This window comes from Bos grunniens, chromosome 6, assembly GCF_055505025.1.
Source record: "Bos grunniens cultivar Pamir isolate PY7600 chromosome 6, Bosgru_T2T1.0, whole genome shotgun sequence".
Taxonomy (NCBI): Eukaryota; Metazoa; Chordata; class Mammalia; order Artiodactyla; family Bovidae; genus Bos; species Bos grunniens.
This window is the reverse complement of record NC_141170.1, coordinates 64374893-64390217: the sequence shown is the minus strand read 5'-3', so window position 1 is coordinate 64390217 and position 15325 is coordinate 64374893. Positions and strand designations below refer to the sequence as shown.

General features: G+C 34.6%; 1 long non-coding RNA gene across 1 annotated transcript in view; it reads right to left on the bottom strand.

The window, feature by feature from the left end:
• Positions 1-7515: 7515 nt before the first annotated feature.
• Positions 7516-15325, bottom strand: part of LOC147370835 (uncharacterized) — a 133044-nt gene continuing 125234 nt past the window's right edge. Inside the window, exons 2-3 of the long non-coding RNA XR_015166187.1 lie at positions 10710-10779; positions 7516-8563 (exon numbers count right to left, since the gene is read on the bottom strand). This is a non-coding gene — a long non-coding RNA (uncharacterized LOC147370835). The remainder of the gene's footprint in view (positions 8564-10709; positions 10780-15325) is intronic.

Here is a 15325-nt window from a genome sequence, read left to right as displayed (position 1 = left end):
GCTCCAAAATCACTGCAGATGGTGATTGCAGCCATGAAATTAAAAGATGCTTACTCCTTGAAAGGAAAGTTATGACCAACCTAGACAGCATATTAAAAAGTAGAGACATTACTTTGCCAACAAAGGTCCACCTAGTCAAGGCTATGGTTTCTCCAGTGGTCATGTGTGGATGTGAGAGTTGGAGTATAAAGAAAGCTGAGCACCAAAGAATTGATGCTTTTTAACCTGGTGTTGGAGAAGACTCTTGAAAGTCCCTTAGTCTACAAGGAGATCCAACCAGTCCATCCTAAAGGAGATCAGTCCTGGGTGTTCATTGAAAGGACTCATGTTGAAGGTGAAACTCCAAGACTTTGGCCACCTGATGCAAAGAGCTGACTCATTTGAAAAGACTCTGATGCTGGGACAGATTGAGGGCAGGAGGAGAAGGGGACAACAGAGGATGAGATGTTTGATGGCATCATGACTCGATGGACATGTGTTTGAGTGGACTCTGGGAGTTGGTGATGGACAGGGAAGCCTGGCATGCTGCGGTTCACGGGGTCACAAAGAGTTGGACACGACTGAGTGACTGAACTGAACTAGGGGAAATTTAAGTGATTAATGGTACATTTTTACAATGAAATAATAGTCATTTAAAAATCTATCATTTAGGTTATATGATAAGGAATAACCCAAATATAGATTTTGAGTGTCAAAGATTTAGAGTAGGTCAAAGAGGAGAGAGAAAAAGTTGGCTTAAAGCTCAACATTCAGAAAACGAAGATCATGGCATCTGGTCCCATCACTTCATGGGAAATAGATGGGGAAACAGTGGAAACAGTGGCTGACTTTATTTTTTCGGGCTCCAAAATCACTGCAGATGGTGCCTACAGCCATGAAATTAAAAGACACTTACTCCTTGGAAGAAAAGTTATGACCAACCTAGACAGCATATTGAAAAGCAGAGACATTACTTTGCCAACAAAGGTCCTTCTAGTCAAGGCTATGGTTTTTCCAGTGGTCATGTATGAATGTGAGAGTTGGACTGTGAAGAAGGCTGAACGCCAAAGAATTGATGCCTTTGAACTGTGCTATTGGAGAAGACTCTTGAGAGTCCCTTGGACTGCAAGGAGATCCAACCCGTCCATTCTGAAGGAGATCAGCCCTGGGATTTCTTTGGAAGGAATGATGCTAAAGCTGAAACTCCAGTACTTTGGCCACCTCATGCGAAGAGTTGACTCATTGGAAAAGACTCTGATGCTGGGAGGGATTGGGGGCAGGAGGAGAAAGGGACGACAGAGGATGAGATGCCTGGATGGCATCACTGACTCGATGGACGTGAGTCTGAGTGAACTTCGGGAGTTGGTAATGGACAGGGAGGCCTGGTGTGCTGCGATTCATGGGGTCACATGGAGTCGGACATGACTGAGCGTCTGAACTGAACTGAACTGAGGAGTATAGCATATTTTTATTTTTAAACAGCAGCTATGCATGCATACAAACTCACACATTCAATTATATGTACATATCCTTGCTTGCTTGCATGCTTGTATATGCATTAGATTCTTATGGACTGTTATCCCTCAAATGAAACTGTCTACCCAAAAGAGGTTTCATGAATGTGTAAGCACTACATTGTTTTAAAAGTAGGATTCTCTGTAAAGAACTAATCACTGGTATCCTAATACATCCAGCTATGTAACAAATTAATCTTATACTTTTTAATCTACAATGACTAGTTATGTACCATCCTAGGGATAAATGAAAAAAAAATTAATCAAATTACATTCTCTGCCTTGCGAGTCAATGAGTAAGACTGATTTAGGAAGACAAGAAAGCATAAGAGGTATATTTAAATTATATATCATTTGGTGCTGTTTGAACTTTCAACACTTGAATATATTTATTCTTTTTATGATGATTATTTTTGTTGTAAACACTGTGCTTAGTGAATAAAGAAGTAATCTCATCCAAAGAACTGCTTCTACAACCCAGAAGCTTTGTATAGATGTCTCTACGTGGCTTTATGACTCTTTGAGGGCCACCTATAGGTCATGGCTAAAAAGCAGTTCTGAATATGCATCTCGCCTCATGATGAGCATTGATATGGTGGATATGTCCCAGAATTTCTTTTGGCACATGGATTCTGAGAAATGAACAATGGAGGATTTTCCTTCACTTCTTCTTCACTTTGAAGCTGAATGTAACTAACATGTACAATTTAAATCCTAAAGTAGAAATAATGTTGAGATAACTGACAGATGAATGACAGCTATAGCTCTTCAGGTTACAAAATGGTACATTAAACAAATCTCTCTTGTGAATTCCTTTATTCTTTATTCACATTTGGTCTCTCTTCCTGGATCTTTACATCTTAAAAGAGTTACAACACTTGACCTAGTAATAATGATAGTTCATGTTCTTCAGTCAAATACTAGGTCTATCCTACTGGTAAGGGCAATACTTTGATGGTTTCTTTCTGAAAACATACAGTCAAATTGGAGTGCAAGAGAGCATTAAACTTTAGAATAAATATCTATCCTGAATTTCTCCCTAGCTTGAGCTTTATTAAAACTTTCCTTTATTATAATTACTATTGCACTTGCTCTACAAACAGATTAAACACAATACTCACATCCATTCTATGCCATGATTTAAGACAATTTCTAGTAAAAATGGAGGCTCACTCTTCCTACAAGTCTCAAAAAAATTGATCAAATACATGAACGTTTAAAGGGGCAAAAATGATAAAAATAATCTATGAATATTTTTTTAGTTAACTTAAACACATTCAATCAGCATGTTTTCATTTAGAAACACTACCTTTTGTACATCTCATAAAATATTTTTATTAAAGTCATTTATACACGTAATGTCTTCAGTATCATTTAAACATTTTTGATGGCATCCAACATTTTTAGAGTACATTATTCTCATTATTTTTTAAAATATTTTTTTACAATATTACACTAGAATAAATATGTGGTCATATGCATCAGGAAAATCACTATGTCTTTGATAATCCCTTTGCCTTCTATTTCACCTCTTCCACCAATTAATATTTTTAAACATCCAGAACTAGGAATGCTTGAGCTTATTTTAGTACCTCCTAAAACAAGGATATTTTAGCCTAATGCAAATTCTGGGTAGTATGAAATTCCTTATATTACTTTTAAAAACAGGCACATTATTCCTTTCTGAAAATCAATTTTTAGGAGGAAAATGAATATTTGTATTGTATTTTTAAATATAGTGAAGTTATTTATTCACTGCCACACTGGAAAATCAAGCAAGAAGTATGATGTTTCAATCATGTTTTTATTAGTTATAACAATTAACAAATATCTGAAAGGAGACATAACTTTATTACTGTTTCATTTTATTTTGTTGTACTTAAGCTTTTATATTGCCTTTATGACTTCTTCTAGTTGGAAATGTCAAAAACAATATAGGATTGCAGCTTAGAAAGAGTTATACTGCACAATATTCTAAAGTTCTCTTAAGAAGCTCCTGTACTGCCCCGTTGCTCCCCAGGGTTTAATGTTTTCTGTGCTTCAGTTGATGAAAGATGAGACATAGAGATAAGAGATGGAGATTGAGATTAAACTACGTTTAACACTTTTTAATCACTGATTAAATGGTTCCCAGTCAACTATTAAGAAATGAAAGGTTGGGTTATTGACAGAAGCTTTAAATAGCTTCAGTGAGAAGCTGGATGAGAGATAATCTAGCCTTGTAGAATACCTGGAAAATAACCCCATTTCAAACATATCATTTCCCAGAGAAAGACAGGAAGGAAAAGGAAGGTAGCTTGGGGACGTAGGAAAAGGAAAAAAACAAAAACAATGATCTTTTAAATAGCAAAGAACTAAGCAAAATAAACATCTCTCACTTCAGCCTAAAACAATAGTCACAAACTGATTTTACTTTAAATATAGAAGCAGAGAAAGACCCTAAACATGGGAACCAATTAACAATTTATAACCTAGAGTCCAACACTGGTGCATAGTGAAACAGTGAATTCATATTTTTTAATACTAGTAATTTTTGCTTCACATTTCAATGCTCAATGAAAAGTAATAACACAGATTTCTGTAAGAGTTTAAACAATTATTTTAAAATATATTAAATCTATCCTCTTAAATTCTAATAGTTTCTAAAATGTGGGATTTAATTCTATATTGTATACAAGAAAATAAAAGGCTTTAATAACCAAGGATGTAATATAGTTGTCTAGACAGATGGACAAATAAAACTTTCTTAGCAGAGTATTGCTTTTACAAAAAAAAAAAAAAATCCTGTCATATTATACATATCTCCCTGGGGTAACATGAGCTTTTAAATGATTTTTGTTTAATTTGCTTTCATTAAGGCTCACTTTTTGTGATGTGAACATCTATAAGTTTTGACAAATGCATACTGTCATATATTCACAATTACTGTGTCAAAGAGAATAGTTCACTCCCCTAAAATTCCCCTGTGCTTTACTTTCCACCAAACTTCAAGCAACCATTGATCTTTTTACTGTCATTACAGTTTTGGTTTTTCTAAAATGATATATGATTGGATTCATACAGTATGTGGTATTTTCAGAATGAGTTTACTTAGCAACATACTTTTAAAATTTATCCAAGTATTTTTGTGATTTAATAGCTTATTTCTTATCACCAAAAATCACTCCATTGTATGAGAATAATGCAGTTTGTTTATACATTCATCTATTCAAGGGTATCTAGGTTGCTTTCAGCTTTGGCAATCATGAATAAAACTTCTGTGAACACGTAGGTCACTTTCATGCATTGGAGAAGGAAATGGCAACTCACTCCAGTATTCTTGCCTGAAGAATCCCAGGGACAGGGGAGACTGGTGGGCTGCTGTCTATGGGGTCTCACAGAGTTGGACACGACTGAAGTGACTTAGCAGTAGCAGCAGCAGCAGCAGCAGAACACGTAGGTGCAGATTTTTGTGTGAACATGTCTCTAAATCCTTTAGGTAAACTCCTAGAAGTGTGATCCTTGGACTGCATGATAATACAACATTTTGTGGTCGCTTAGTCGCTAAGTCGTGTCCAACTCTTTGTGACCCCATGGATGGCAGCACACCAGGCTCCCCTGTCCTCCACCATTTCCCAGAGTTTGCTCAAATTCAAGTTCACTGAGTTGGTCATGCTATCTAACCATCTCATCTTCTGCCACCCCTTTCTCCTTTTGCCTTCAATCTTTCCCCAAATAAGGGTCTATTTCAATGAGTTGACTCTTTACATGTGGTGGCCATGGTACTGGAACTTTAGCAACAGACCTTGCAATGAAAACTCAGGGTTGACTTTTAGGATTGGCTGGTTTGATCACCCTGCAGTCTTCTCCAGTACCGCAATTCAAAAGCATCAATTCTTCTATGCTCAGCTTTTTTTATGGTTCAACTCCCATACCCATACTTGTTTGCTGGAAAAATCATAGGTTTGACTATATGGACCTTTGTCAGCAAAGTGATTTCTCTGCTTATTAATATTCTGTCTAGGCTTTTCATAGCTTTCCTTCCAAAGACCAGGCCAAAGAATGCCAAAGAATGTTCAAACTCCTGTACAGTTGGGCTTATTTCCCATGCTAGCAAGGTTATGCTCAAAATCCTTCAAGCCAGGCTTCATCATTACATAAATCAAGAACTTTCAGATGAACAATACAATATTTACCTTTGTAAAAAACAAACTGTTTTCCAAAATATATGTACTATTTTGCATTTCTACCAGTAATAAATGAGAGTTCTTGTTTCACTTGATGGTACCCTTTTTTTTTCTTCCTTTTTTACAGTTTAACCATTCTAATATGTCTGTAGCAGCATCACATAATTTTGAGATGCTGGGAAAACAAATGCAATGAAGCATATTTTCATGTGCTTAATTGCTATCAATGCATCTTCTTTGGTGAAGTATCTGCTCAGATATTATCTTCAGTTTTTAACTGGGTTGTTTGCTTTCTAAAATAGGGGTTTTAAGAATTCTTTATATATTTTGAACACAAGTGCTTTATCCTTTGTGTGTTTATCAAATATGTTCTTCCAGTTAGTTGCTTACCTTTTTAGAGCAGCAGTTTTAATTATAATAGAGTTCAACTTATCAATTCGCATTTTTTTTCCTTCCCTGGATTGTGCTTTTGATGTTGAATCTAAAAATCCATCACCAAAGGCCAATGTCACATAGATTTTCTTCTGTATTTCCTTCTAGATGTTTTACAGTTTTGAGTTTTTTACTTAAGTCTATAATCCACTGTGGGAAAAGGTATAAGGTCTTAATCTAGGTGATTTTTTGCTTACAGATGTCTACTTGGTCCAGTATAATTTGTTGAAAAGAATATTCTTTCTCCAGTGTACTGTTGCCGTTTTTTGTTTTTTTTTTTTTGGTCAAAGATCAGTTGACTATATTTATGTAGCTCTATTTCTGGGCTTTCAATTCTATTTGATTGATTTACTTATTCAGTTTCTATTCTGTCTGGACTACTGTATCTTTATTGTTAGTTTTGAAACAAGTAATGTGAGTACTATAGCTTTGTTCTTTATTTACAGTACTGGGTTACTTATCCTTGAACCCTAAATCTGTTGATATCGTGGTTTGGAGGTACATAATTCTGCATCCATTTTCATGTCTTCTTTGTTTTAGTTTTTTCCCTCTCTTCTCTTCTAAGGAAACTTTAGAGTCCACCCTAATTCAGGATGATATAATCTATAGATCTTTAAAAATAATTACATCTTCAAAGACACTTCTTCCAAATAATTTCACATTCATAAATTTCAGGGGCCAATCTTTTTTTGGAACTACACTCAGCTCACTGAAGGAAATATTCCCTCTGCCTCTGTCTTTTTCAGAACATTGTGGAGAATTGGTTTCATTTTTCCTTAAATGGTAAGTATAATTCATTAGTGAAATTGGAAAATTGTTTAGTATTGATTCAATATCTTTAAAAGATAAAGACCTATTAATTTTCTTTTTCCTTGTGCAAATTTTAGAATATTGTGACTTTAATGAGATTTGTTAATTTTGTAAAAGAACCTGAATATCTAAAGCTATCTTAAGAAAGAAGAACAAAGCTAAATGTATCAAGCTCTCTGATCTCAAACTATAATATAAAGCTACAGTCATCAAAATAGTATGGAACTGGCACAAAAACAAACATATAGATCAAAGGAACAGAATAGAGAGTCCCAAAATAAACCCATACTTGTTGAGGTCCTTTAATGGACCAGAACCTGGTGGTCCCAAGTTGACTGATAAGAAAGTAAAGGAGAGAGAAAGAGGCTGATATTCCTTGGTTTACGAAGAAAGCCAATAAAGTCCCTTACACGGGGCTTGCTCTGTTCACCGAGCCCTCAGGCGCCCTCTCGATGGGGTAAAGGCCCAGAGCGCCTTATCGAGAAAGTCTAAGAAGCCTGGGCAGGAAAGTGAACTCTGAGAGCCTCTGTGCTCCAGGAAATCAGCCTGAAAAAGAGGGACAAAGAGAGAGAGAGAGAGAGAAAGCAAGACACGGGGACCCAAGCTCTGATGGAACAAAGGTGTTTTAATCAACATGGTGTGGGCATATATACCATAGTTATTCTCAGCAAAGATAAAGATTAAAATTCCAGACTTACAAAACATAGGCGATCCATACTAAAGAGAGAGAGAGTTGTAAGTAATCATTTTTACAATATGGTTCATAAAAAGAAAGAGGGTACTTATCACCATATAGAAAAACTAACGAAGGAAATGCCTGGATTCCTCAGCCCCTGGGAAAGGCTTGCCTCTCCTCAGGAATTAATAAGGAACAGAGAATTTCTGAAAGATCCAAAACAGCACACAGGAAGCCTCCTGTTAAATGCTTCCTGACACATACCTATATGGTCAATTAGTCTATGACAAAGGAGGTAAGAATATCCAGTGATGAAAAAAGTTTTTCAATGAATAGTGTTGGAAAAACTGGACACCCACATGCAAGAAATGAAGACAGACCACTTCTTTATGTCATATACAAAAACATACTCAAAATGGATTAAGGACTGTGCATAATCTATAAAAATATTGAGTCACTATGTTGTATACTTGAAACCATTATAATGCTGTAAGGCAACTATACTTTCAAGGTTGTCTCTTTGTCCTTATTTTTCTAGTGTATGAAAAGGACATGATTGGAGTTCTCTCAGCTTCCTTAATTTATAGTCTTGTGTGTTATTTATTTTAGAAAATTCTCAGCCATTATCACTCCGATTATTTCTTTTCTTACTTTCAGGATTCTTATATGTTAGAGAAAAAACTGGAAGTCTAAAATAAGCATTCATCATTCTAGTAAAACTCAGTAAGCTCATGTTTAGGTCCTAAATGATTTGTCTTTTCTTCAGTACACTATATCATAAGACATTAACTCTTTAGATGTACCTTTAAGATTAAGCTTCCTCAATTATTAAAATAATGATGGAAAGTCACTCAGTCTGGAATTGCAGGTCAGCATACTGGAGTGGGTAGCTGTTGCCTTCTACAGGGGATCCTCCCAACCCAGGGTTGAATCCAGTTCTCCCATATTGCAGGTAGATTCTTTACCAGCTGAGCCACCAGAGAAGCCTATTAACATAATGGTAGTATTTAAATGTTCTGTTCAGTAGATCAAGTGTAAATTTTATTTTATGTTAAAATCAACCAGGAACTATTAACCCACCTATCTCAACCATAAATTTAAATTCAGTATTTTAAAAAGAAAAAAAAATGGAAATATATTTTGTTTGAAAGCTTTATCTTAGTGTTTAAGTATTTATTATACTTTCCTTTCAAGGAAACTGATGAAATGATTGAAAGAAATCTTTAGAAACAGTTTCAACATTTGACTGTACAACATTAATATTGCATTTTATTCTTACATAATAAATAACTGCAGAATGAATTAAATTCAGTGACTTAACTTCCTTCACAATATTTTTATTGAAGATAAATCAGAAAACCAGATTGTAAAAACAATTTAACATGAAACTCTTGTTTCCTCTTTGTTTTCTTAGCGATAACTGTATTATTAGCATACATAACAAAATTAAAATTGGAATTGATTTGTATACTCATTTTTCTATTTTTCTTTATGTTTTTGGTCTGAGAAGCCCTCTTATCAATTCCTTGATTAACTGACATTAATTTAAAGAATCAATGTGTGCTATTAGAAGTGTTGTTGTATAATTTGTTCATTATTCTTAGATGGCCAGATCTCTGCTTTTCTCCCTTCTCCCTCTCCTTTAGGAGGAAGGAAAATAAGAGTTCCCTTTTGTAAACTTATTTTTTCCAAATACATACTTATATATGGATATTCAAGGAAAATGTATGCTCAATCATAGTAATTTTATCTATTGTCAAGTCACATTAGAAGCTTCTGGATGGTATCCAAAATAGGCAGGAGACTGTTGCCTCTTTGATACAGAATATTTGCATTTAAAATGACCATATGTCAAGTGCATATATTACAGCAGAAATCACCAAGAACTGAATTAAAATAATGACTTTAAAAGGAAAATCACAACAATGCTTCCAGTTTGGGAATTCCCATTGCTTAGACATCTGCTCTTTGCTGTATCATACCCAAATGCATATAACTTGTATGCTAATGTCCTTATTCTTAATGTAGCATATCTCACCTGGACAACTGTTTTCCAGACATTACAGGGAGCTAAAACTAAATTTAGTTCACTTAAGTGCACATTTTCAACCAGTTAATTTTAAAAAGACACTGATTTTTATTAGTCCATTTTTATAAAAAGTATAAAGGTATAAATTAAAAAATATATACCAGAATTTTTACAGAATTCATACTTAAAGTGCTTGGGAAGATGAGAGAAATCTCTGTATATTCCACTCAATTTTGCTGTGACCCTAAAACATCCTGAACAATAAAGTCCGTTAAAAACCTGTCTGATCCCTACAATAGTTAATTATTTAATTCTTATGCCAGAATAGTATTTGGACATCAAAATATATTTTAAATGCCATACATAAAAAGTAATTGTATGCATATTGTATTGGTAAAATAACTAAAAATCCCTGAAGATAACTCAAACTTATAACTGACACTTTATCTTAAGTTTGCATGTATAAAAGGCCTGTTTTAGGTATAATTGTGTTTATATGTTTTAACTTTATGAAAACAACTTGGAAAATATACAAAGAATATGCTTTGCATTATATTTCCACAAAATACTGATTTAATTTAGAAAACATTATATTTTTTTTAGAATTATTTTTAGGTTCTACGCATTTTTTTTTTGATCCATGCATGAAAACACATAAGAATTTTAAATGCAAACAAGTTGAAAACATAAACTTAATTCATACTGTTTACAGGAGTGTATATTACCTTTGATAATTATCAATATCTTAGATTAAATAAATACTGTGCATAAGGGCTTTTGTCTTTACAAACTTGGTAAGAAAAAAACACTGTTTCACAGTGTTGGAGCTCAAATTATATGCCCTATCTACACAAGACAAAGTATTAAATTTTGGTGAACTCTAGTTATAAACATTCACTTCTTAAAAATTTGTTAAGTTGAAATACATAAGTTTATTATTATATAAATTAAAAAAGACCACATTTTTCCTTCCAAATCTGTGTTACTTAAGCTTCAAAATGCTCCGCATAACAATATTTTAGTTAGCTCCAACTAAATGTGCAGTATTCTTGCACATTGCCAATATGTAGGCAAATATAGGGTTAAGTTCAGAGTACACTCACAATTTCAAAATATCTTTCTTCAATTCACATGAGGACCTCTCGTTCTTCTCAAAGTGTTGCAATACTATTTCTAGAAATCAAAGATGCATTATAGGATAAGCCAGTTAGATTAAAAATATAAAGATTTGAAAAGCAACCATATCAAATAGTTTGAAAGGAACTTGGTAGTTAATACTTCAAAAATAGCACTGAAGTCTTCATAAAGTATCAGAACTATAATATTTCATAACACTAATTTATCTTGTGTTAATATTTTTATTTTGAAAGAAAAATGAGGATTAAAACATTCACTTTAGTCCCTAAGTCCTTTGCAGATTGTCTCAATTTCATCATGTTTAAAGAATGTTCCCTGTATTACAATGAGCAGTAAACAAAAAGCAAAAACAACAATAAAACATCAACAACAATAATAAGAAAAAGAACTTCAAATCTTCCTTCTGACCTGTATTTGAATTTCATTCATTATTCTTTCAGGTTTACAGTGTATGGTATACACTGCATGTACAACTCAGTGGGGTTAGGTCTAGAAATCAAGAAATCTTTCCCTCATGTCACTTTTCACTTTTTCTGCTCAAAAAATAAGTACCAAATGATCTCATAATGAGTAGATAATCTGAATAAACAACAACAATAGACAAGAGTCATTCCACACAAGTTGATGTCTTCAGCAAGTTTCACTGCTGTGTTCTTTTAAATCTTTAAGTAGCCAATACTGCCCATGTTGCACTAGTGGTAAAGAACCTGCTTGCCGATGCAGGAGACATAGAGATATGGGTTCTACCCCTAGATCAGGAAGATGCCCTGGAGAAGGAAATGACACAACATTCCAGTACTTGCCTGGAGAATCCCATGGACAGAAGAGCCCAGCGGGCCAAAGTTCTTAGCATCACAAAGAGTTGGACCTGACTGAAATGACCTAGCGCACACAGCTGATTCTTTATCATTAGAATACAGCAGCAGGTGGAAGGAGAAATGGAAAGCTGTGAGTTTTTTTAAATCAAGCTAATTCTAATTATGTAGACTGATTCTTGCAACACAAATATAATCTAATTAACAAATGCACTATATATTAAAAATGACAAAGTAACAAAAATGATTTAGTGGTATATTCAAAGAATAATTTACCTACAGTTAATCTTAAGAATGTCAAGGTAATTTAACATTAGGAATTTACTAATACATTGCATTAATCAATGGATAAGTAATTTTTTTACAACTTTAATTCTTAAAATTCATTAAATAGAGGCCCATGTTTTTTTTTTCTTTTTTTCTTCTCTTACTGAAATACAATTGATGTACAATATTATATCAATTACAGGTGTACAATATAGTAATTAACAATTTTTGAAGATTATACTCGATTTATAGTTATTATAAAATAAGGCTATATTTCCTGCATTGTGCATTATATCCTTGTAACTTATTTTATAAAAAATAGTTTTTGTACAAAATACGCCTTTTTGGTTTGCTTTTAATTTTTAAAAATTTTAGTGGAGTATACTTGCTCTTACTTCAAGACCAAACTTGCCTGCCAGTCCAGGTATCTCTTGACTTCCTACTTTTGAATTTCAATCCCCTATGATGAAAAGGTCAATGTTACACCAGTTTCTGCTCTAAAAGAAATCAGTTATATATACACATAAAATATATTCACCCTTTTCTAGATTTCCTTCCCATTTGAGTGGAGGATTAGGTGACCATGAGTAGAGGATTAGGTGACCTTGAGTAGAGGATTAGGTGACCATAGATGTGTGGGTTTCTCTGGGCTTTCTATCCTGTCCGATTGATCTATATTTCTGTTTTTGTGCCAGTATCATACAGTCTTGATCACTGTAGCTTTGTAATATAGTCCGAAGTCAGGAAGCCTTATTTTTCAAGTTCCATTTTTCATTCCCCAGATTGCTTTGATTATTTGGGGTCTTCTCTATTTCCATACAAACTGTAAAAAAAAAATTAATTCTGTGAAAAGTGTCTGGTAATTTAGGGATTGCATTGAATCTATAGATTGCTTGGGGTAGTATAGTTATTTTCACATATTGATTCTTCTGATACGACAACATCTCTCCATCTTTTTGTGTCATCTTTGATTTTTTCATCAGTATCTTAGTTTTCTGTGTATATGTCTTCTGCTTCCTTGAGTTTGGTTTATTCCTAAAACCAAATACTTATCCCTAAGTATTTAATTCCTTTTGTTATGGTGGTAAATGGGACTGTTTCCCTAATTTCTCTTTCTGATCTTGTGTTGTTAGTGTGTAGGAATGCAAGAGATTCCCTTTTATGACTGTTAGCATTTATCTTATATACTGAGGGGCTCCTATGTTGGATGCATAAATATTTGTAATTATTGTATATTCTTGGACTCATTCCTTGATCATCATATAGTGTCCTTCCATGTTTCTTGTAAACAGTCTTTATTTTAAAGTTTATTTTGTCTGATACAAGCATTGCTACTTCAGCTTTCTTTCGATTTCCATTTGCATGGAATAATTTTTACCATCCCCTTACTTTCAGTCTGTAAGCATCTTTAGTTTTTAAGTGGGTCTCTAATATATACAGAGCATATATACGGGTCTTGCTTTTACATTCACTCAGATACTCTACGTCTTTTGGTTGGAATATTTAATCAATTTACATTTAAGGTAATTATCAATATGTATGTTCCTATTGCCATTTTAAAAATTGTTTTGTGTTTCTTTTTCTAGGTCGATTTTCTTCCCAGTCTCTTTTATTCTCTTCTCTTGTGCTTTTTACCTAGAGGATTCCCTTTAGCTATTGTTGTAAAGCTGGTTTGATAGTATTAAGTTCTCTTAGCTTTTGCTTGTTTGTAAAGCTTTAGATTTCTTCATTGACTCTGAATGAGAGCCTTTCTGGGTAGAATTTTCTTGTTTGTAAGTTTTTCCTCTTTCTTCACTTTAAATATGTCTTACCACTCCCTTCTGGCCTGAAATCTCTGCTGAAAATTCACCTAATGTTATTCATCGCATTTCCCTTGTTGAAATTTTTCTTTGTATTTAATTCTTGTTAGTGTGATTGATATATGTCTTGATGTGTTCCTCCTTGGGTTTATCCTTTTGGGACTCCCTACACTTCCTGGACTTGGGTGACTATTTCCTTTTCCATGTTAGCAAAGTTTTCAACTATGATCTCCTCAAATATTTTATTTATTTTTTCTTTTTTTGTGACCCTTATAATTTGAATGTTGGTGCTTTTAATGTTGTCCCAGAGGTCTCTGAGACTATCCTCATTTCTTTTAACTTGTTTTCTTTACTTTGTTCTGTGGCAGAGATTTCTACCATACTGTCTTTCAGATCATTTAGCAGTTCATCTGTGTTAATTTTTGTATTTTTGATTCCTTCTAGAGTATTTTTCATTTTGGTTACTCTCTTGTTCATCTCTATTTGTTCTTTAGTTCTTCTAGGTCTTTGTTAAACTTTTCTTTTATCTTCTTGATCCATGTGTGTTAGTTGTTTCTGACTCTTTTTGACCCCATGTACTATAGCCCACCAGGCTCCTCTGTTCATGGGATTGTACAGGCAAGCATACTGGAGTGGGTTGCCATTTCCTTCTCTAGGGGATCTTTCTGACCTAGGGATCGAACCCAGGTCTCCTGCATTGCAGATGGATTCTTTACCATCTGAGCTGCCAGAGAAGCCTATGCCTCCATTATGTTTCTGATATCTTGGTGTATCTGATATCTTTACTATCATTACTCAATTCTTTTTCAGATAGATTGCTATCTCCTCTTCATTTACTTGTTCTTATAGGTTATTATCTTGCTCCTTTTGTCTGCAGCATATTTGTCATCTCATTTGTCAAACTTACTGTGTTTGTGGTCTCTATTCTGCACATTGTAGGATCACTGTTCCCCTTGCTTCTGGTGTCTACCCTCTGGTGAGTGAGGTTGGTTCAGAAGTTGTGTCCTTGTGTCCTTATCTCCTTGAAGGTTGTGGGGGTTGATTGGTGTGGTTATCAAAGCCTGTCCAAGATATTGAGTAGGAGAGCTACCCTTTGCTCTGTGGTCCTCACTGCACTTTAAGAGGCCGAGTCTGCTCCCTAGTTGTTGGAGTACGTGCCCCCAGCTCTATTTCTTGGCTGTGATTCTGATCTATAGTGTGAGGTAGAGGGGACTGTAGCACTGCCACTGGCCAGAAGTCATTGCATTTTACTCCTTTGGAGCTGTTCACCTACAAATATGTTCCATGGCTCCCCTTCTGTCTGTAGAGTGGGCTCACAAAGTAAATTTGATGGCGCTGTCCTTGGTCCTGCCTTAACTGTGGGCATGCTGGCAATTGGCCCTGATGATTCTCAGGCATTGTTTTCACTCAGCCACTGGCACTGGTACAATGAAGTTAGATTCAAATACTGCAGTAGTTGTGCACTTGGACCCACTGTGGGATCTATGAAGGCAGCTTGAATTCTGGTCTGGTCTTACCCATATGTGTACATGCCCACAGAGCCCACGGATGCTACATTCAGAACTGCCCCAGCTGCAAGAGCACTTATTCTTTTGGATGTTTCACAGGGAATGAATTTATTAACAGAAAGCCATCAGCTGAGGTGTAAATCCCCCAGTTTGCACAGCTGTGAGAAGAGATTTCGGCTCTTTGTGTAGTTCC